Below are 21,588 nucleotides of genomic sequence, written 5' to 3'. Positions count from 1 at the left end.
GATGTAACAAATAGTTCCAAAATTCCAGAGGTGTAACATACCTATTTTCTTGTGTCTGAAGTCCAATATAGGTGTTCCCAGTTGGGCAGTTTTTATTCTGGCAGAGTTTCTTGGACTCCGGCTTCTTCCATTCCATGACTCTACCTTCCACCAGGTGCTCATGGTCCTCTTTCTTCAGCTGGTACGTTTTATGGGCCAGATTGAGAAGTGGTTTCCTGCCATCTGCCTACATTCCTATGGATGTAAACAGATCACATTTCCACACCTAAATGCAAGGCATGCTGGGAATGTTGTCTAACTGCATTTCCAGGTGAGAAAGAAGACATTGTTTGGTGAACAACTAGCCAGTCTCTGTCCCCACAACTCAGCCTGGCATCTCTCCTCTCAATTCTCATGTCAGTTGTTTTACTTATTCCTCTTAAGACATTATAACACTTTCTTCATTGTATTCATTCATTAAATCCATTAACAACATGATGTGCTTCCACAGCATGCCAATTGATGGGAGTTATAAAGAAAAAAATCAGGTGCAGGGCCTATCCTTGAACTCAATCTAGTTCGACCTTGTTTTGCTGTCACTGTGTTTGGAAGTCATGAACGGAAGTCATGAACTGCTTATTTTTAATTCAATCATCCAAAAAGAAAATAATATGATTGTACGACTACCAGTCCCACAAATTAAGTGTCTACTTAGATGTCCAAGTTTTTCCAAAATACTTATTTGCTTCTAATTCAGTTATTCATTTTGCCTTTTTGTAGTCTTGCTGGAAACAAGTAGAGGGAGATATCTAAGATTTAAAGAAAATGTACAGGGACAAAGCTTTAAATGTTGTCCCTAAATTTAATTATTCTTGAAAATTTGGAAAAGGGTATGATTTAGTCTCAGTAGAAAATTAGAAAACAAAGAACCACTGGTCTAGATTCTAGTTATCTGTGGACATGGTACTCCTGTTACTGTGTAAGCAATTCAAATTTAGGGAACTTATGTAACAAAATATTTTTTGCTACTCCCCAAAATTCTATCCTTATTCACCTAACTCATCAAATCTTTTAAAAATTATTTTTATAATTTCAAAAGCTTGTTTGTTGTAGCAAAGGTTGAAAATATGGGTAAACAAAAAGGTAAAAATTAGAAATGTTCATCATCCTACTTCCTATAGATAAATTCTGTGAAGTTGGTATGTACATTTTCAGCCTTTTTTCTGCATGTATTTGTGGGTGTGTGACTACGGTATATGTAATCTTCTACAACAATGAAATTATACTGAGCATATAGTTATAAGTTTAAAAATGTATTAACATATTTGTTTATCTATTATATATGTTTTTAAGATTATTTCATTTTAAGTATATTGAGTAAATGAATGAGTAGACTAAAAAGCAGCACCTACCAGAAATTGATATTTGCATGTAAAATGGGATAACAGAGGAGAAATACTGTAGAATTGAGGAGAATAGCTGAGGACATGTTAGTTCTGAAACCGATAGTGTAGCATGGTGGTTCATTGCTCAGACCTGGGTTTAAATTAAAAGTCAACATAATAATCATAATTATGATACAGATAATTTTGTATAAATGAAAATAGTTATATTTGAATCAATAGTTCAAGCACTTCTTTGTGATAACACAAGTACCCATATATCCCAGCTTTGCCACTTACTAACTACAATGCTTATGGCCTAGGTTTTCTTATTCATAAATGGGCATGATACAAGTATCTGCCCCACAGGGTTGTTGGGAGGATTATTGAGCCAATTCATATAAAGTGCCTGATATATAGTGAATGCTCAGTAACTTTCGACTATTATGAAACTGCCTATGAATTTAAAAACAGTAATCTTTCTTTTAAGTAGGCTGTAAATCAGTGGTTGTAAATCAGGAGTGATTTCTTCCACCCCACTACCTGGGAAACATTTGGCAATGTCTGGAGACATTTTTGGTTGTCCCATCAGTTGGTGATAGGAAGTTCCTACTGGCATCTACTTTGTAGAGGCTAGGGATGTACTGAACATCCTACAGTGCAAGGGATGCATCCAACAGAGAATTATCATGCCTGAGATATCAGTAGTTCTGAAGTTGAGAATCCCTGCTTTAAAGAAATGTATATTTTATGCTATCATAGATGGAGGGGAATTTCCCATCAAAGTCACACAACTAGGAAGTTACCTTTCTGGTAATCAATCTACATGTTGGGAAAGATGTTAATAAGTAGCCAATTCACCTCGGTTTTTGTAGAGATCAAATTAAAGATTGCATTTAACTTTTGTAAATTTATACACTATGTAAGTGTAAGTTAGAACTAAACCTGTTTTCTTCTACATTTTCTATTTCTTTTTATTATTGCCCCACTAAGGAGACTTTTAAGACTTAAAAAAATTGCCTCCTCTTCCCATGAAATTTTACACAACAGGTATGGTATATATCCCTTTATGCAGTTGGACAGGGTTAAGGATTGGAGGATTACAAACCCACTGTGATATCTAAGATATTTTTGCTCTCTAAGAACCAATTTTCATACCTACGGGGAAATATTCTTTGTAACAGAGGAGTGAATTCTAAAAGCATTTTTGGTTTTTTAAGAGTGGTGCTTAAATTACTTATTCAATTAAAATTGGCTTAGTATCTCCTGTTCTGCAGTTTGAGATCATATTGAGAGGGCAATGGAAAAGTGAAAAATAATACTATTGATTTAAAATGCTATAGGCATTTCAAATGGACGCAATGCTCAGAGAAATGAATAGAGATTTAGTGAGTGCTGAAAATGCAAAAATAAAATCTGGTGAGGCCAGAAATAAAAGAAGTTGAAAAGGAGACGAAAGCTTTCTAGAGAGGTAGCTAATCTGAATGTAAGCTTATCATAAAAGGAAACAAAGAGCTTGAGAGGAGAAAGGATGGAGGGGAAATCGTACTGGATAAGGAAGCTGAAGGAAATAGTATGAACTTTTCTTTTTTGTAGGTCAAAGTCACTACATTAACTATGTAGCTTGTTTCGGCTTTGTTTGAAAAGGAAAGATTAAACACAACTAAATCTGCAAAGCGACAGGCATGTCACGCATTGGGGAAAATTGAAAATGTACAGCCTGCAGGTTAACTACCTAGTAATCAAGCCACAAGTCTGGAAGAGAATCTTTCTATTGCGTGGCCTGTGTGTTTCTATTCCCTTTGTTCTTCACTCATCCCTCCCCCTTACTTATAAATCCTCAGCGAAGGCTCCTGTATGAATTTTCAGCCTCATTTCTTACCACATCATCTACACAGACACTGTACTCTTGTCAGCTCAGCTGCCCAAACTTCCAGCAGTTCTTGTGGGTCCCACTTCTTTACTTTTGCTTATTATTGGTACTTGATTTGGACTGCTTTCTCGTAACTTCGTTGGCTACCCTTATGCTCTGTATTCCTTTTAATTCCCTCTTCCCCACACTGACAATGAGGGGGTAAGAATGAGCCTTGCTTTACAGGTATGTTCGCAGTCAGTGCTGCATGTTACATTCCTTGAAAGTAGAAGTTTTTGTACTTGTTTTTATATCCACAAGCCTAGCCTGGCCGTGGAGCATGGTTGGTGCTTAATACATGTTCACTGAAGCAAAGGAGCTATTGTTTCCCTCCTTCTCCATGTGGGGTGTCTGCCAAGTTTATAACAATTCTCCCTTCTCTGAAAACTCAGAATTGGTGTTGGCTAGTTCTTCCTTGAACTCTTGTATCCAGTCACCCCCCAGCCAGTGTTAAATGATGAGGGTTGAACACCTGACCCATAGCTAGGCTACATTTCCATCCTTGAGACACTGAGGACAAACAAACCACAAGGTCAGTCCTTGTGGTTAAAATCAGAGAATATAAACACAGGAGCTATCACGGGGCCGTCTTGTGGATTGAAGTGTGGAGAAAGCTGGCCTTCCAAGATGAGACTGAAGCCACCTTACAGAGAAGAACAGATAATATGGAGAGAGAATCTGAGGGATTCCATCCTACTCGTATGTTTTGCTTGCATTTTTGCATTTGATTGCATGAGACACTCTCATATTCTTGTAATAAATTCTCTTTAGTGTCAAAGTTGGTTCAAGTTGATTTCAATGATTTGTAGCAAAAAATCTTTCACCGCTATATCACACTTACAGATTTCCCATTTCAACGAAGGAAATTACACTAGACAGAAATAATATATACGGGGGAGAGATCAAACTTACTTAAAAAATTAGAAAAGAAGTTGTTTGGGAACCTTATTTGGGGAAAATTGATGGAATAATGCTGAGGGACTCCTTGCATTGTTAGGTTTGAAAGAATAGAGAATTTTCCCTTCAAGATAAAGTAGGAACATGAAGAAAAAATAATTCATGCTTAAAAACCATAGGCAACAGCCAATGACAGAGCAAAGGACCAAATAGTTAAACTAGGATCTGTTAGAAACCTAAGCATCATTTAGCCATGCTTCCTGAGCTTCAGCCCTCTTATCCAACCCACCGCCACATCCTGTGAGCTTTCCTATCTACCATTATCTTGAGTCTCTCTCCATTCACTCTAGTCTAAGTGACCCTTATTTCTCATGAGAACTCCAGCAGTGGCCTTTCAGATGTAGATGGTGGACAGCTGCTCTTGCCACCAATGGTTCTCCACACCATGGCTATAGAGTTGATCTAAAGTTCCTAACTGATCCTGTCAAGTTTTTCAGGTAATTTCAGGCTTCCTTCAGTCTTCCTCATAAAGCCCAATAAAGTTCAGCCTGTGCAGACTCATCGTGCGCCCCACTCCGCTGCTTATATATGTTCCTGATTATCAGCTTCTTTTTTTCTTTTTAGACGGTCTCTCTGTTGCCCAGGCTGGAGCGCAGTGGTGCGATCATGGCTCACTGCAGCCTTGACTTCCCAGAATCAAGCAATTTTTCCTCCTTAGTTTCCTGAGTAGCTGGGACCACAGGCATGTGCCACCATGCTTGGGTAATTTTTTTTTTTTTTTTTTTTGGTAGAGATGGAGTCTCACTATGTTGCCCAGGCTAGCCTTGGACTCTTAGGCTCAAGCAATCCGCTTACCTCAGCCTCCCGAAGTGCTGAGATTATGTGCATGAGCCACCGCACCCAGCCAACATCAACTTCTCCTCAGGCCCTTGCCTTGCCAAGCTGCCTTTGCTATGGGGCTTTTGCACATGTTGTTCCTCCTGGAACATTATTTTCTGCCACCTTTACTCAGCTTTCCTTGGCCTCTCTGACTAGACTGATTATTCCTAGTATAGCACTGCGTACCCATCCTTTACATCATTTGTTATTGTAGCAGTTTTACTCCCGCTTCCCCCAGTATTTGGTTGTCTGTCTATTCTACTAGACTGTAAGCTCCACAAGGGCAGGAGCTCTCTGCTTTAGCCTGTTGTTTTAGTCATCGCACCTAATAGAATGTGTAGCAGGGGATTATCAAATATTTGTTGAATAAATAAATATGCAGAAAGGTAAAAAATGTGAAAAGCAAGCAAACAGACAAGGAGGAGCCTTCAACTTTTATACTCTTTATCAAAGATTAGGTGTATAATTCAGTTGGTTCTAACTCATAGTTTTTCTTAGGTGCTAGGCTTGTCATCAACAATGCTATTAATAATGCTAAAATTCCTTTAACAAATAGGGATATAAGGTTATCAGTAAATAAAATAAATTAGTGTTAGTAGTAGTTCTAGGTCAGTCCATAAAGGCCTGTTGAATGGATGAGGTGTCCCTAAAATAGTAGTTTTAAGCCCTAACATTTACTAAGTCCTATGACCTTTGAGAAGGATTTGGAGGCTATGAAAGGAAAGAGAATTCCAATTACTAGCAATTTCCAGAGCTTCATGGATGAAAGATATCATCAAGCCATGTTCTGATGTCTGCAATTCTAGTAGTGAGTGTGGGGTGGGCCAGAGTGATGGGAATGGAGGAGAGCCCAGAGACCATTCAAAGGAAGAAGCTGCTCATGAGCCCTGTGATATGCTGGCTAGGATATCCTTTTCTTCCATATATGTCCCTTTGAAAGTACGTGTGCTTAAGTAGAAAATACTGTCCAAAGTAATTTACAGAATCAATGCTATTCACATTAAACCATCATTGACATTCTCCACAGAATTAGAAAAAAACTATTTTAAAATTTATACAGAACCAAAAAAGAGGCTGTATAGCCAAGACAATCTTAAGCAAACAGAACAAAGCTGGCATTATGCCACCCAACTTCAAACTATACTACAGGTTACAGTAACCAAAACAGCATGGTACTGGTACAAAAACAGACACATACACCAATGGAACAAGATAGAGATCTCAGAAGTAAGACCACACATCTACGACCATCTGATTTTTGACAAACCTGACAAAAACAAGAAATGGGGAAAGGGTTCCCTATTTAACAAATGGTGCTGGGAGAACTGGCTAGCAATCTGCAGAAAATTGAAACTGGACCCCTTCCTTACACCTTATACAAAAATTAATTCAAGATGGATTAAAGACTTAAATGTAAAACTTAAAACTACAAAAACCCTAGAAGAAAGCCAAGGCAATACCACTCAGGACATAGGCACTGGCAAAGATTTTATGACAAAAACGCCAAAAGCAATTGCACCAAAAGCAAGTATTTGACAAATGGGACCTAATTAAACTAAACAGCTTCTGCACAGCAAAAGAAACTATCATCAGAGTGAACAGACATCCTACCGAATGGGAAAAAATTTTTGCAATCTGTCCATCTGACAAATGGATAATATCCAGAGTCTACAAGAAACTTAAACAAATTTACCAGAAAAAAACAACCACATTAAAAAGTGGGCAAAGGACATGAACAGACACTACTCAAAAGAAGACTTTTCTGCCACCAACAAACATATGAAAAAAGCTCAACAACACTGATCATTAGAGAAATGCAAATCAAAACCACAGTGGGATACAATCTCGTGCCAGTCAGAATGACGATTATTAAAAGTCAAGAAACAACAGATGTGGGCGAGGTTGCACGGAAATAGGAATGCTTTTACACTGTTGGTGGGAATGTAAATTAGTTCAACTACTGTGGAAGGCAGTGTGGCAATTCCTCAAAGATCTAGAACCAGAAACACCATTTGACCAAACAATCCCATTACCTGGTTTATACTCAAAGGAATATAAATCATTCTGTTATAAAGATATATGCACATGTGTGTTCACTGCAGCATTATTCACAGTAGCAAAGACATGGAATCAACCGAATTGCCCATCAGTGATCCCATTAACCAACCCAAATGCCCATCAATGATAGACTGGATAAAGAAAACATGGTACATATACACCATGGAATACTATGGAGCCGTAAAAAGGAATGAGATCATGTCCTTTGCAGGGACATGGATGGAGTTGGGAGCCATCATCCTCAGCAAACTAACTCAGGAACAGAAAACCAAACGCCACGTTTTCTCCCTTATAAGTGAGAGCTGAAAAATGAGAACACATGGAGACAGACAGGGGAACAACATACACCAGGGCCTACTGTGGCATGGCAGCAGGAGGAAGTGCATCAGGAAAAATAGCTACTGCATGCTGGGTTTAATACCTAGGTGATAGGTTCATGGATGCAGCAAACCACCATGGCACATGTTTACCTATGTAAAAAACCTGCACACCCTGCACATGTATCCCAGAACTTAGGAAACAACCCCCCTAAAAAAAATTTAAAGAAAGAAAGCACAAGTTAGGAGGAAGATTTTTCTTTTATCTAGACTATAAAGGTAGCCATATTTTTGCAAGAATTTCTATATTAACATTCCATGTCAAGAGGAAGAAAAGAAAAGGAGATTCCAAGAGTAGAAGGATTGGAACAGAAGCCCTCTGAGAGCATGGGAGGAAAGGCAGTTTGAGGAGGTGATGACACACAGGGATTGCTGGAGAGAAGGGTGGATGCCCTCAGGGAATGAGAGGGAAGGAAGGGAGAAAAGAGAAAACACAGGTTATTTGCCTGGGAACGAAGGACACAGACAATTCTGCTTTCAATGACCAGATTTTCTGACAGATATTCCCAGAACATAGCTCAGTAGAAACGGCAATCACTTCAGGCAAACCTTTCTAGAGAATATCAGTTTTATTTTAGAAAGGATAGCCTGGCTGCAAAGAGAAATCTAAGCCAGAAAACATCAAATTATGCCATGAATTATTTTCATGAAATGAGATACTGCACAGCACTCTGAAAAAAACTTTATTGTTAAAATTCCAACAAAGAGGAGCACTTGACATAAAAAGCACAGATCCTGAAGTCATGCTTATGACTTTAAATTTGTATAAACAACTTAATAACACCTGAAAATGTAACCTGTGGCCAGGCGCGGTGGCTCATGCCTGTAATCCCAGCACTTTGGGGAGCCGAGGTGGGCAGATCACCTGAGGTCAGGAGTTCAACATCAGCCTGGCCAATGTGGGGAAACCCCACCTCTACTTAAAAAAAATACAAAAATTAGCTGGGCGTGGTGGTGGGTGCCTGTAGTCCCAGCTACTCAGGAGGCTGAGGCAGGAGAATCGCTTGAACCTGGGAGGCGGAGGTTGCAGTGAGCTGAGATCGTGCCATTACACTCCAGCCTGGGTGACAAGAGCAAAACTCCGTCTCAAAGAAAAATAATAAAAAAAGAAGAAAGTGTAACCTGTTTTTTGTATTTTAAGTGAAACTGAGGATGAAGTAATTTGTGTTTCCATAAATGGATTCTTTGGGAGCATGAAGCATTCAGGGTTAAGGCGAGAAAGGTCTCAAAAAGCAACTTTTATCTCTATTTCCTAGTTCCTGCCCCTGACGCCCCTGGAGTACATATTCTGGTCTTCTGAGCACTAGATTAATATTTCTTCATGTGAATATTCTTACATTTTTCTTTTGGGCATATTCTATAAATTTAATTGGATGATGTTATTTCTACAGTAGTTTTTATAAAATTACTTTTGCCATTCTTAATTTTATACTGAAAGTGATTGCCTTTGTATATCACAGTTCATATAAGAAAATTAAAGTTAGTGAAAAAAAATCAACAAAAAAGGTTGCCTGAAATTAAACTCAGTGTTCTTTCTGAAGAATTTTACAAATACCATCCATGCAGTAAGAAGCACAGGAATTCTGATGAGAACGCATTTTTCAAGAATTCATCTTCACCTTCCCTTTCACTCGGGAGGTGGCCTCTTATTGTGGCTGTTGGATGTAACCAGTGAACCGAATACTTGAAACCAATTTGCTCGTTTGAGAAGAGGTTATCGATTCTCACAGCGTGTATATACTTGGAAAATTTCATTGTTTAACTCTGCATGTGGATGATTCTTGCCTCACGCTACTTTAAGTCAGGCAGACTGGGTGAGGCATATGAGCTCCCTTTATTGAAGTCTTCAGAGAAGACTTCAAATTTTAAAAAATTAAAAAAAAAGTTTAACAGGTCTGCATGTTACCTTGAATAAAAAGGACTATATGTGCTTCTTGGAAAAAGTCTGCTTAGGTGATTTTTTTTTAAAAGCATATGCTTATTTTGAGGGAGGATGTTGTTGGGAGAGAAATTTCTGTGTATTTTGTACAGAATTAAGACAAAGGCTGTAACTGATAAAACACCAAATATTGGGCACTTATATTCTTGTTTACTAAATAATAAAAGTTCAACTGAATAATTAAGATGTAACTCTTTGGATGGGTGAAGGTGAACCTCAGCTTATCTGAGGTCAGCATCTCTTCTAGGGGCTGTTGAAGAATATAGGTAAGGTGATGAAGCCATGTGTTGCTGTTTCCCTTCAGATGCTGGAAATATAGGCCCCACCCCACTTCAATCCCTCACTTCCCCAGTTTTTCTCTAGGAATATTATTATTGGCCCAGGGAAGGTTCATTTCAGCAGAAAGTCTGCCATTTTGAAGCAATTGGAGCAATTTATTAGCAAGAGGAAGTGATTTATTTTTCTCTGTCACCATTCATAAGATGATCATTATGAACAAGGTTGCTGATAAATCCTTGGCCACCAAAGAGGACTTTAATTGTGACAAGGAAAGTTTCTTAGTGCTTAATGGAGAGAGAGTTTTCTGCCCCTTACCTGTGCAGGTTCATGGTGAGAGATAGACCCTATGGGTATTTATCAACCTGAACTGGGAGTCTTCTTAATATAGAGAGTTATGTTTTAGAAATGAAACTCTTCGGGGTCTTGTTTGGGGTGAGTAATTAGTGAAGAAAAGAACCAAGTTAATATTTTTTTTTTTCTCAAACATCCTGATCTTTGACTTTTATCTTTTTTTTTTTTTAAACTGACAAGTTACTTCTCTTTCAGGCTCCAAGCTTGATATAGAAGACTATCATACCCAGAGAGGGTAACTGAAACAAAAGAAATTACTCCAGCATCAAGCTAAAGACACGCCTTAAAGGATGAGGAGGAGCAGAAATCTTACCAGCAAGGCCAGAAAGAAGCTGTGCATGAACAGGTGGCAGTATGAGCAATACTTAATTCCCTGTTGTGATTACTAGCACATGAAACTTGTGAAGCACATAGCCCCAACTAAAGGATCTTGTGTTATAATTTTTCAAAGACTGTACAGTAGGCACACCAGCCATACAAATACTAGAAATCAAGTGTTATTTCTAAAGTATCATGCACTTTGGTGATTAGCAACTTGGGGAGCCATCGGCTGAATTTCTTGAAGAAACCTCCAGGGAGTCAGCCATAACTCTAAGGGTAAGGCAGCTTTCAAGAAGTGTGATTCATTTTCTGTAAGTATTAGGGTCACCTAGTGCCACTCTAGCCCAGTCTGCAGCAGGTCACCTGGAAATGAAATTCTGAGACATAAGAACTAGCAGGAAAAATGTCCCACCTTGTTCAAAGGATGAAGTCAATTGAAAGGGATGAGAAGAACACTGGCAGAATATTTTAAATATATTAACTGATTTGCCTCTTCTGGCAGCTCCTGTTGCCTCTGCCGCCTCCCCCAAACCCATTTAGATATCATTTATTCTATCAGGAAGAAGTTTCACCAGAGAGCAAGAAAAAAAGCCTTTTGATTTTCCAAAGTCAAGACCCTGAGGGCACTTGGCATAGAGACACTAAGCTGAACTGATGTAAGGCTTCCCACCCCTTGTAGGACCTGAAGTTTTTCAGGTGTGCTGTGAGGACAGTGTTAGAGCTAGGGGAGGAAAGGGAACTGTTAGATGCTGGTGGGGAGGAGGGAAGGGAAGGTGGAGGGGGAAGAGGAAGCAGAGACAGCCCTTAGATGCTGGTGGCTCCCTTCTCCTCTGAGAAAAAGACTCTACACCCTGCTCCCCAGAGGAGAGGGTTGTGGACGACAGAACTGAAGATGGATTGGGGTTGTCATCACCTCCAAGTAGAGCTCAAGAAGACTGCAAAATCCACCACAGAAATGGCTGAGTGGTATCCAGGGGACAGATGGTCGGAGCCAGCCTCAAAGAACTGAGTGTACCCCAGCACAGCTCACAAGTGTTAGAATGAGTCTTCTGTGCCCAAAAGTCCCACCGGAATAGTAATGAAGGACCCACAGAGCTTCCTGGTGCCCCTGTGGCCTGAAAGCAGTGCAGTAAAGTTTCCTGTGCCAACAAGGGGCTTGGCAACAGTTGAGAGAAAATGTGCCATGTCTGAAGGAGTCTCATGCTGGGGAACAGCTCAGTGGTGAAAACCCACCAGGAATAAGGTCATATCAGCCAAGGCTGGTGCTGAGATAGCATCACAAAGAGATGTGTGATGCTATCTCCACCCATTGCTCTGGTACAGTGTAAGACCCCTGGAAACCAGTGAAAAGAGTGGGGGTGCAGAATTGAGGGAAATTAGGTTCTAACACTGAAGATAGGCTCAAAATAGATAAGTGGTTACAGAAAAATAAAGTTTCACTTCTTGTACAATTGAATTTGTTGATTGAGTCCTGAACCCAAAGTAAAACCAGTCATTCAATCAATAAGTTAATTTAAAAAAAATCAGTCATACCTGACAAAACTATTTAGCTCCTCCTTTCTGGGATTTAGGAGAATTGTAACAATTCCCAATCAAGATTTGTCTTACAGCCTAATACAAATCTTGACTATTGCTGTGTAGTTAGTTTATGTGCAGCCCCAGGCTCGTGGGTGTAGCTCAGTCTGCATTGCTTAGTAAGTGCTGATATGTGGCTGGCACTCTTCTAGGAACTTCTATCATTTTTCCTCATTTAATCCTTTAAATAGTATCTGTGAGACCAGATATTATTCCCACTTTACTGATAAGTAAACGAAGACTCAACAAAGTGAAATCTGAGAGAATTCTAATAATTGTCAAACATTTCCTTTGTGAAAGTTGGTTCCACATTTTGGTGGGTAATGCCCAGCACTTCCTTCCTTCTTTTCCAACAGTCTCTTCTTTTCCTGTGCATTCTTCACAGGCCCTGTCCCACCTCTGTGCCTTTGCTCCAAAGCCCCTACTTCAGATACTGCTCCTCTTCCTGTCCTTTTGACATCTTCCCCAGTTTCTAAGGTGCAATTTCAATTTTGTCTGTTCCCTGACAGTTTTCCAAACCTCTCAGCTATTATTATCTTATCCATCCTCATGCTCCTTCAGCACCTCACACATCCATGATAGCCCTTTATCAAGTCACCTTTGTATTGCAGGTTTTTGGTCACGATAGTGTCAGCTGCTAATTTGTAAACCCCAGAAGAGCTCCATCTTGTGCAGCCCCAGCACCTACAATGAATGTAGCATCCTAGGCTGGCAGGTATTTTGGTGCCTATTACATAATAAAGCCTTAACACATATTTGTCAAACTAAATTAACTTAAAATTCTAAAACACATAGTTAGTGAAACATGAGACAGATGCTTACAAGAATGTTTAATTGGCAATGTCTCTGAATTCCTCACAATTTTCTTCTTTACCCCTAACTTATTTCAATTTTTTTCAAACATACAAACAGTTTAAAGACTCATTCATTGAACACCCGTGTAATGACCACATAGCTTCTATAATATGCCCTCTATTATATTTATGTTATGATATCTGTCCATCTACTCATCCTGCTATCCATCCATCAATATGTATTTTTTCCTCACTGCCTTTCAAATACATCCAACGTATGAGAGACCTTTGACTTTGGAATCAGATCTCAGATTAATTCCTGGATTCAGCACTTACTTATTTTGTAACCTTGGGGGTGTTGCTTAACTTGAGTCTGTTTTCTCTTTGTAAAATGGGGGTGAACAATGATGTCTACATAGGTTGTGGTGAGGAATAGATGAGACTGTATATAAAGGGCCTGGCACATAGTGTTTGTCCAAAATAAAAGGACAGCATAAATATTTGAACCATCAGCACCAATTTGCAATGATTTGTGCTTTTGGTGTTCTTGCTTCCAGCGTCTACTTTAGGCTCAGATGGGAAAGAAGTTTACAGGAGACAATCACTCTTATACTCGTCCATGGTCACAAACAAGAGGTCCCTGGATCTATAGGTGAGCAAGAGGTGATCTGGGATTTGGAGTCGGTACTGCATTCTGAATTCCGTGGCACAATTAAAAGGCAATAGAGCTAACAGTAGAATCACCAATTATCTGCTTTACCCAGGCAACACGGGTGATCTTAATATCTATCTAAAATTCAGAAGAACTTTTGCCAAAAATGGAGATGATCAGGAGAGGACGTCAGAGCTCTGCCATAGCCATAACCTGCCTTCTGAGCCCTTGGGTGCAGGGATTTGAATTTTTTCCAAGTGTAAGCCCTCATTAGTGGCACTCTCCACTCTAAAGCTATAGGATATCCCCAATTCGTGAAACTGTTTCTTAATTATCTGTAGGTCATCTTGCCCCTGAAATGGACCTGGAAAGCTATGGCTGGAGAATGGAGGAAAAGATCACTTTCTCTGTTTCTTCAGACCAGGCATCAGTTGGGATGTTGGGATGTCGATAAAAGGAAATCTCATCCTTTGTTTTCTGCCTATGCTCTCACCATACCCATTCCCATGTCTGGTCGTCGTAGCGTCCATCACAGCCCTTAACTGAATCATATTGAATACAGGATGGTGTGAATATCATGGTTTGAATACAAGCATGGTCCGTCCATGTGGATTGTTTTTTGCAGCCCACTTAGACTTAAGCCCTCTTAATTTCAAATTTATTTTTGTATGTGCCAATAGAGCTGTCCCTAGATGAACTGGAAAATGCCTGATTTCTTTCTCTTCCTGAGGGTTTGCAACTTAGATGACATGTCACATTAATCTGTGGAACTTTTTGAAAGATATAAATGCCTGCTTCTTTGAAAGCCTCATCCTTTATTCCAAGAGTCAGAGTGAGTGGGTCTTATGTTATCCCACTGCAGTCTACATTTTAAGTATCTCCACAAATTATTTTTCTTTTCCACAGCCTTGGCTAAGGCTGCCTCTTTACCATAAAGCTGTATAGCTCTTCTTTAAAACAGTGAGAGATGAAGTGTGTCTTTGAGATGCAAAATCTTGGTTGACCTTTTCATTTTTGTTTTGTTTTCTACTAGTTGATGACCATAAAATGGAAACTAGCTGAAATGAAAGAATTAGGAATATTATCAAAGTAGAGTAGGTTGTACATAAAATGGAAATAAGGACAACCCAGTAGAGCATTTGAGAAGATGCTCAGCTAAAGTGAAAAGGAGCTAATAAAGGTTGTCCCAGTCAGCTAGGAAAGCAGTGCTCAGATTATCAGGTAAGGGTATCACCTAAGACAAGAAGGCAGATATGCAAAAGGAGTTATTGTATTTTGTCAAATCTAATACAATCATATTTTACATTTTAACATCCCAGACATCTGTTGGCCTGGTGGCATTGAGATGTCGTATCATTGCCCATGCAGTATAAATTTTGTTGTTAGTCACAATGGCATAACTGGTCAACTTCAACCCCTCAAAGTTTCAGTCAACAAACTAAGAAAAAGTAAATCCCGATTTACTGGAAAAAAAGTAAATCTACTGTTGTCGTCTGCTGGTTAGATTTTTAAAAAAGTAAACATCAATGCTTCTAGATCAAGTGTTAGTGCTTGGAAGAAGATTCAAAGATAATATCAGAGTGTTTTGTAAATAAGTGTTGCATTCTCAATGCTCTTGATGACATGGATACCAATATCATACAAAAAATGGGAACAAAGGTGCCATTTCTGAGTTGAAAAGTGACTCAGAGGAGTTGGATACTCTACTTGTGAAGACATTTGGAATAGAGTTTAATTGGCAGCATTTTATTCTGTCTTACTGGTACATAATAGTGGTGCATCTTACAACCACTGGTGTCTTAGGTTCAGTATAACATGATATTTGTGTTGGTCTTTACAGAGAAGAATATTGAAGAAGACTCTGAAGTCCAAATAGTTCCCTGAAAAAGGCATATGTGAAACTATAGGAGCCCAGTGAATCACAAATCTGTAGGTGTCTAACTTCCATAAAGTCCAGCTATCAAGATCTTAAAAAGAGAGAGGAACCACCATATATTTAGACAATGAAATAACATTTTTAAAAGAAAAATGGCTGGGTTTCATTAAGAAAGAATTATTTTATTGGATTTTTTTGAAGAAGTTAGTAGGTATGTGAACAAGAACTGATGGTGGTAGCTAGGCTGATGTTCAAAAAGTCTTTCACAGGGTCCATTCTGGAAACAGTTAGAACAATAACAGAAAATAGTCATCACTGAATTGGAATTGGGGTGGGGGTGCAGTTTGGAGATTTGGTGTCTTGTAAGCACTCCAAATTTGTTTTATAAAATTGTAACATCTAGGGTTGGAGATTGGCTTTTCACTCCCTTCCTCTTGGGCTGGCCTGAGAAGCTGTAATTTTCTCTATACTTTAAGACCCATAATTCACAAGCCCCATCCCTCCTCCATTTGTTGCCTTTAAATATCTCAAAAAAAAAAAAAACTTTCTTATAAACCTCAGGTTACTCTTCTCCAGGCTGAACACCCCTTTAATTTTATCATAGTCTGTTTCTTTGAGAACCTTCCTTTCCTTGAGCCTCTCATCCAAATATCCTCCAATTTGTCTACATCTTTTATAACTAGCTAACATAGGTCCTCTGTGTCCAGGGATCTTAGTTTATGGCTATTTTCTGAGCTTAATTATTACTAGCAACTCCTTCATTCTCAAAAGTGTTCTTATTAGAATATCATTTTTGGTAAACCTACCTAAAACTGAACAGAATGTAATATCTAAGAGTGAGCTGACTAGCAAAAATGAGGGCAGAGCTCTCACCATCCTAAGCCTTGGTACACTACAGGTGCAGCCAAACAGATGCGTTAGGGACTTGGCCTGTACATCACACCACTGTCTCATATAAGCTTGTGTCGTGTAAGTGCAGTTCTCAAGTCTTCTTGGTCCATATGTCACACCATTGTCTCATATAAGCTTGTCTCGTGTAAGTGCAGTTCTCAAGTCTTTTCCACCCTTGCTGCCATGACGCCACATCTTCCCTATCTAGTACTTGTGCTGGTGGTTTTTTGGCATTTGTTCCTACTAAATTTCATGACATTATGATTCAACCCATTATCCAGTCTGTCAAGAACTTTGTCATCCAAAATGCTGACTTCTCCCTTCCAAATTCCTGTTACCTGAAGATATAATCTTGCTTTTCTATATCATTACCCAAATTATTGATTTAAAAATACTGCATAGGGCCAGGCTCAGTGGCTCATGCCTATAATACCAGCACTTTGGGAGGCCACGTGGGAGGATCATGAGGTCAGGAGCTCGAGACCAGCCTGGCCAACATGGTGAAACCCCATCTCTATTAATTTTTGTGTCTTATTAAACATACAAAAAATTAGCCAGGCCTGATGGCATGTGCCTGTAATCTCAGCTACTGGGGAGGCCGAGGCAGGAGAATCGCTTGAACCTGGGAGATGGAGGTTGCAGTGAGCTGAGATCATACCATTGCATTCCAGCTTGGGTGACAGGGAGAGACTTTGTCTCAAAAAGAAAAGAGAAAAAGAAAGAAAGGAATAGCCCTGTGGCACTTTGCGTCTTTCCAGTTTGACCTTGTTGGGGCCAAGGGGAAGCTTCCCCCTTGCCCTCAGAGGGTGCACTGAAAAATCAACTTATGGTAAGGCAGATTAATAAGAGAAAAGGCATACAAATGTATTTAACCATGCACACAGGGAGAATCAGAGTGATTTCCCAATATCCCAATGAGGCCCAAACACTTATATAACCTTTTAGAAGCGAGGCGGAACATGGAGAATATAGGTAATTCTGTTGAAGGGCATTAAATGATTACCAGGAAAAATGAATGAAGATTTGGGAGAATTAGTGGATTGCAGAGCAGGTGGGTGGTGAACAGTGATTGACTTGTGGTTCTCTTTGGAAGTTGAATGAACCTGAGAGACAGACATTGTTTTGTAAAAAGGCTGGGCCTGGTCCGGTTACCTTCTTCCTCTCCCTTCTTGAAATAGATGATAAGATTATAAGGAAAGAAAGGAAAAGCAATTGTTCATCTTGGTGATTCCATCTAATCCTTATGAAGAAGGGGAAAAGTCTCTTCCAAGGCCTATTGATTTCAAAGGGTTTCCAATTCAAAACATTCATTATATCAGGGAGCCCTATTTTGGGGTGAAACTCTCCGTGCTCCTTCAATGTCTATTCACATCTTGGGGATCATTTAACATCACAAGCTTACTTAATTGTAGTATCATTAAGGCTATGTATTTCTGGGTTTTGCGTGAAAATGACTTGAGAGACCTTTGCAAATGCCTTTTAAAACTTCGAATGTCTAATGTAGAATGCCTTTTCCTAATCTATGCATCTAAATAAATAAATTTATAAATAAATATATAATGAAAGAAAGAAAAAGGATAACAAAACTGAGATGAGTCTAATATGATTATTTAGTGAGGGCGTATGGGGGCCTTGGAAATATAATGACTGGCACTTAGGTCAGTGCTCAACTAATATTTCTTGATCCAAACATAATTTTTCATTGACAAATGAGCAGAAGATCTTGCTTATGACTCTTGCTATGAAAAAAAGCCTATTTCTTTACCCCTGTCAAGGACATCTGCTTTGGGAAGTCCCAAACACAGCTTAGGTCCACACCAGAGTATGAATTGACTATTTGCTAATCATGTAAATATTATTGCTGAAACGAAAACATGATTGAGGCTGGAAGTGTGAACCAAATGCAGAAAGTGCCAACTCTTTAACGTAAGCAGTTAATTAGGCATCATCTTTAAGTCTGGTGATCGGTCCCAGGGTGTTAATCAAATCAAATATCACCAGCTGCTGAGAGAATAGGCTCTTTCAGGAAGTATTAGCAATACTAAGCAGGAGACAGAAGTGGCATTAAAATGGGTTTTCGGAGGCTCCAGTAGCTAAGGACACCTATAGAAGAATTGTGGGAAACTGTTACGTAGGCATATCCATAACAGATCAGACAAGCACTATCTTGGGTCAATTGAAATGGTGAGAAAAGCCTAGATTTGGATACCAGACAGAGCTGAGTTGAACTCCTGCTTCTGCTTTTTCTAGCTTTGGGAAAATCACAGTTAGTTCTCTACAGATTCACAGGAACAGATCATAATGTTTGGGATTATATGAGTTGCTGGTGAGATACCTACAAGCAGCAAAATAATTAGCACCATCCCTGAAACCATCCTATGGGATCCATGACAAACTTGCACCCATTGGAAAAATCTTAGGTTCGCCCCTTTATCTCTGGCCCATTGTTAATTGCAGAAGCAAAAGGTTTATAAGAGCAGCACAGGTGTTTGAGCTATGTGTATTTTCCTCTAGGGGACTTGGTGCTATCAGAGGAGGTTATCATATTGGAAAACAAATTTTTTAAAAAGTAGAAGTCATAAAGTTGAAGAATTCAGTGACTTTTCCAGGGGAAGAAGTACCTGATTTATGAGCAGTCTGTTATATATGAACTGTTTTATAGAAATGATGTAACTGACTGATTTTTAATAAACATTCCAAGTGTTACACAGAAAGTTTTGATGCTTCCAACTGGCCAATGAGGTAAGCAATTGAAGTGAGTTTCAGATATTTACCTGTATCTAAACTGGAGTAAACCTAAAGTAAAGCTTTGTAAATTTTGAGTAGAGAGTAACAGAGTACTTTTAAGACTTGGGTTCGGGTCGGGTGTGGTGGCTCACCCCTGTAATCCAAGCACTTTGGGAGGCCGAGGACGGTGGACTGAGGTCAGGAGTTCGAGACCAGCCTGGCCAACATGGTGAAACTCCGTCTCTACTAAAAATACAAAAATTAGCTGGGCATGGTGGCACACACCTATAATTCCAGCTACTTGGGAGGCTGAGGCAGGAGAATCGCTTGAACCTGGGAGGCAGAAGTTGCAGTGAGCCAAGATGGTACCATTGTACTCCGGCCTGGGTGACAAGAATGAAACTCCATCAAAAGAAGAAAGAGAGAGAGAGAGAGAGAGAGAGAGAGAGAGAGAGAGAAGACTTGGTTTCTAGAGTCACACTACCTAGCTTGGGATCCTGGCTCCATTATTCATCAGTTGTGTGATCTGGGAGCAAGCTACTTCTCTTGCCTCCATTTCTTCATTCATTTAATAGGAATAATTACTTCATAGGATAATCTGCATGATTAAATAAAATAATCTTTATAAACCTCATCACAGGGAATGATAAACATTCAGAACATTCCAGAAACAAATGGATGGATAAGCAACATTTTTTTTCTAATTAGTTCTACGTATTTTCCTTTTAATTTCCACATCAGTATCACGAGCTTCGAACCTGAATACCCACTCAGTACCCGAGTGCCTAGGGATTGGAAACCATTTTCATTAGTAGCTTACTCTGAAAAACAGCATTCATTTTTGGTAAGGTGTTTTTAGGCATCAACATGATGTAATATTTCAGAGCAATAATTACAGTGTCAGACTTCTGAGTTTAAATCCTCACTTACTGGCACCTTAAAAAGGTGTTTAACCTCTTTGGGCCTTGGTGCCCTTATCTGTAAAATGGGTATTCTGTGTAGTTTAAATGAGTTAATAGATATGAAGTGCTCACATCAGTGCCAGGCACATAGAAAGTATTCAGTGCTTCATGGTCGTTGACTTGCACTGTTAATCAAGCACTTCCCAGAAAAGAAAATGAAGTTAAGAGGTGATATCATGAAGCATTTTTCTTCATCCTGTAAATAATATACCGAGCTTTGAATCTCATAACATTCAAGACGAAATGCTGAAGGATACCTATGCCAGAATTTGTTTTACATAGTGAAACATTAAAGACAAAGTGAGGGTCTATTCACGTAGAAATAACAAATACATGGCATACATACCAACACCCCACAGCAGGACTGTGGCAGACATTACTAATCCATCTTGGCTTTCTTGCCTACTGAGTTTATACTCAGCTTCTGAATTTTTCTCAACACAATATTCTGGGCAACCATTGTCAATTTGATTGGTATTATGTGAAATAAAACTTACTTTCCATCTTTGTTCCGGTATCATCTCTTTAAAAGTGTTATTTTCCCTGAAGGATAAAAATGTACAGGTTTTCAAGTAAAACCCCTCTATTGAAGTCCCAATCAAACTCCTTTTTTGTTTTTTTTTTGAGACAGAGTCTTGCTCTGTGCCCAGGCTGGAGGGCAGTGGTGCGATCTCTGCTCACTGCAAGCTCCGCCTCCCAGGTTCACATGATTCTCCTGCCTCAGGCTCCCGAGTAGCTGGGATTACAGGTGTCAGCCACCATGCCTAGCCAATTTTTGTAGTTTTAGTAGAGATGGGGTTTCACCATGTTGACCAGGCTGGTCTCGAACTCCTGACCTCAAGTGATCCAACCGTGTCAGCCTCCCAAAGTGCTGGGATTACAGGTATGAGCCACAGTGCCCAGCTTCAATCAAACTTTTAAATGATGCAAGATAATCATCCCTCATATCCTTAAGCAGGGTGAGTTATATAAAAGAGACAAAAAAAGTTGACTGGCAGTACCCATAATCTATTTTTTGGGCTTCTTCAGAAGATGCTGCTAAGACAGATGACATTGATAGCTGCAATTAAAAAAAAATTGCTAGAGTCTAAAGAAATCATTTGGAATGTGGTTTCCTTAGTTGTTGACTCAGTGAATAATTTTCTGGAAAGACAGCCAGGTTATACTATCTAGCAGATCATACAGCTGAGCATCTTTCATTTTATCTTGAGAGAAAGATACAAATGGCTAAATGTGAAAATTGTTTCTACATGTTGATTAGTTGGTACCCATTTAACTCTAGACTCTATAGTATCTTTTTATTTATTTATTCATTTTTGAGGCAGTCTCACTCTGTCGCCCAGGCTGGAGTGCAGTGGCATGATCTTGGTTCACTGCAACCTCTGCCTCCTGGGTTAAAGTGATTTTCCTGCTTCCGCTGCCCGAGTAGCTGGGATTACAAGCATTTGCCACCACACCCTGCTAATTTTTGTGTTTTTATAGAGATGGGGTTTCACTATGGTGGCCAGGCTGGTCTCAAACTCCTGACCTCAAGTGATCTACCCACCTTGGCCTCCCAAAGTCCCGAGATTACAGGTGTGATCTATAGTATCTTATAATTACAGCGTTGTTACTTATATCATCATCATGTGACCTAGTTCTTCAATAAAGTATAGTTATGCTTGCTATGCACCGCTTAAGACAACAAAATATGTACTCACCATAGAAAAAGTTTCATCTCTGACAAATCAATGGAAA

At 39.4% G+C, this 21,588-nt stretch overlaps 1 long non-coding RNA gene across 2 annotated transcripts in view; it reads left to right on the top strand.

Moving 5' to 3' along the window:
• The window catches only part of LOC105545415, a 93,166-nt gene extending 79,071 nt beyond the window's left edge, over positions 1-14,095 (top strand). For both annotated transcript variants that reach the window (XR_001006916.1, XR_001006915.1), the window contains exons 2-4: positions 10,249-10,399; positions 13,301-13,395; positions 13,737-14,095. This is a non-coding gene — a long non-coding RNA (uncharacterized LOC105545415). The remainder of the gene's footprint in view (positions 1-10,248; positions 10,400-13,300; positions 13,396-13,736) is intronic.
• The last annotated feature ends 7,493 nt before the right edge of the window (positions 14,096-21,588 follow it).

The sequence above is a fragment of the Mandrillus leucophaeus genome, unplaced genomic scaffold (genome assembly GCF_000951045.1).
Source record: "Mandrillus leucophaeus isolate KB7577 unplaced genomic scaffold, Mleu.le_1.0 Scaffold329, whole genome shotgun sequence".
Lineage (NCBI taxonomy): Eukaryota > Metazoa > Chordata > Mammalia > Primates > Cercopithecidae > Mandrillus > Mandrillus leucophaeus.
The sequence above is the reverse complement of the archived record's forward strand: the minus strand, read 5'-3'. Positions and strand labels throughout refer to the sequence as shown.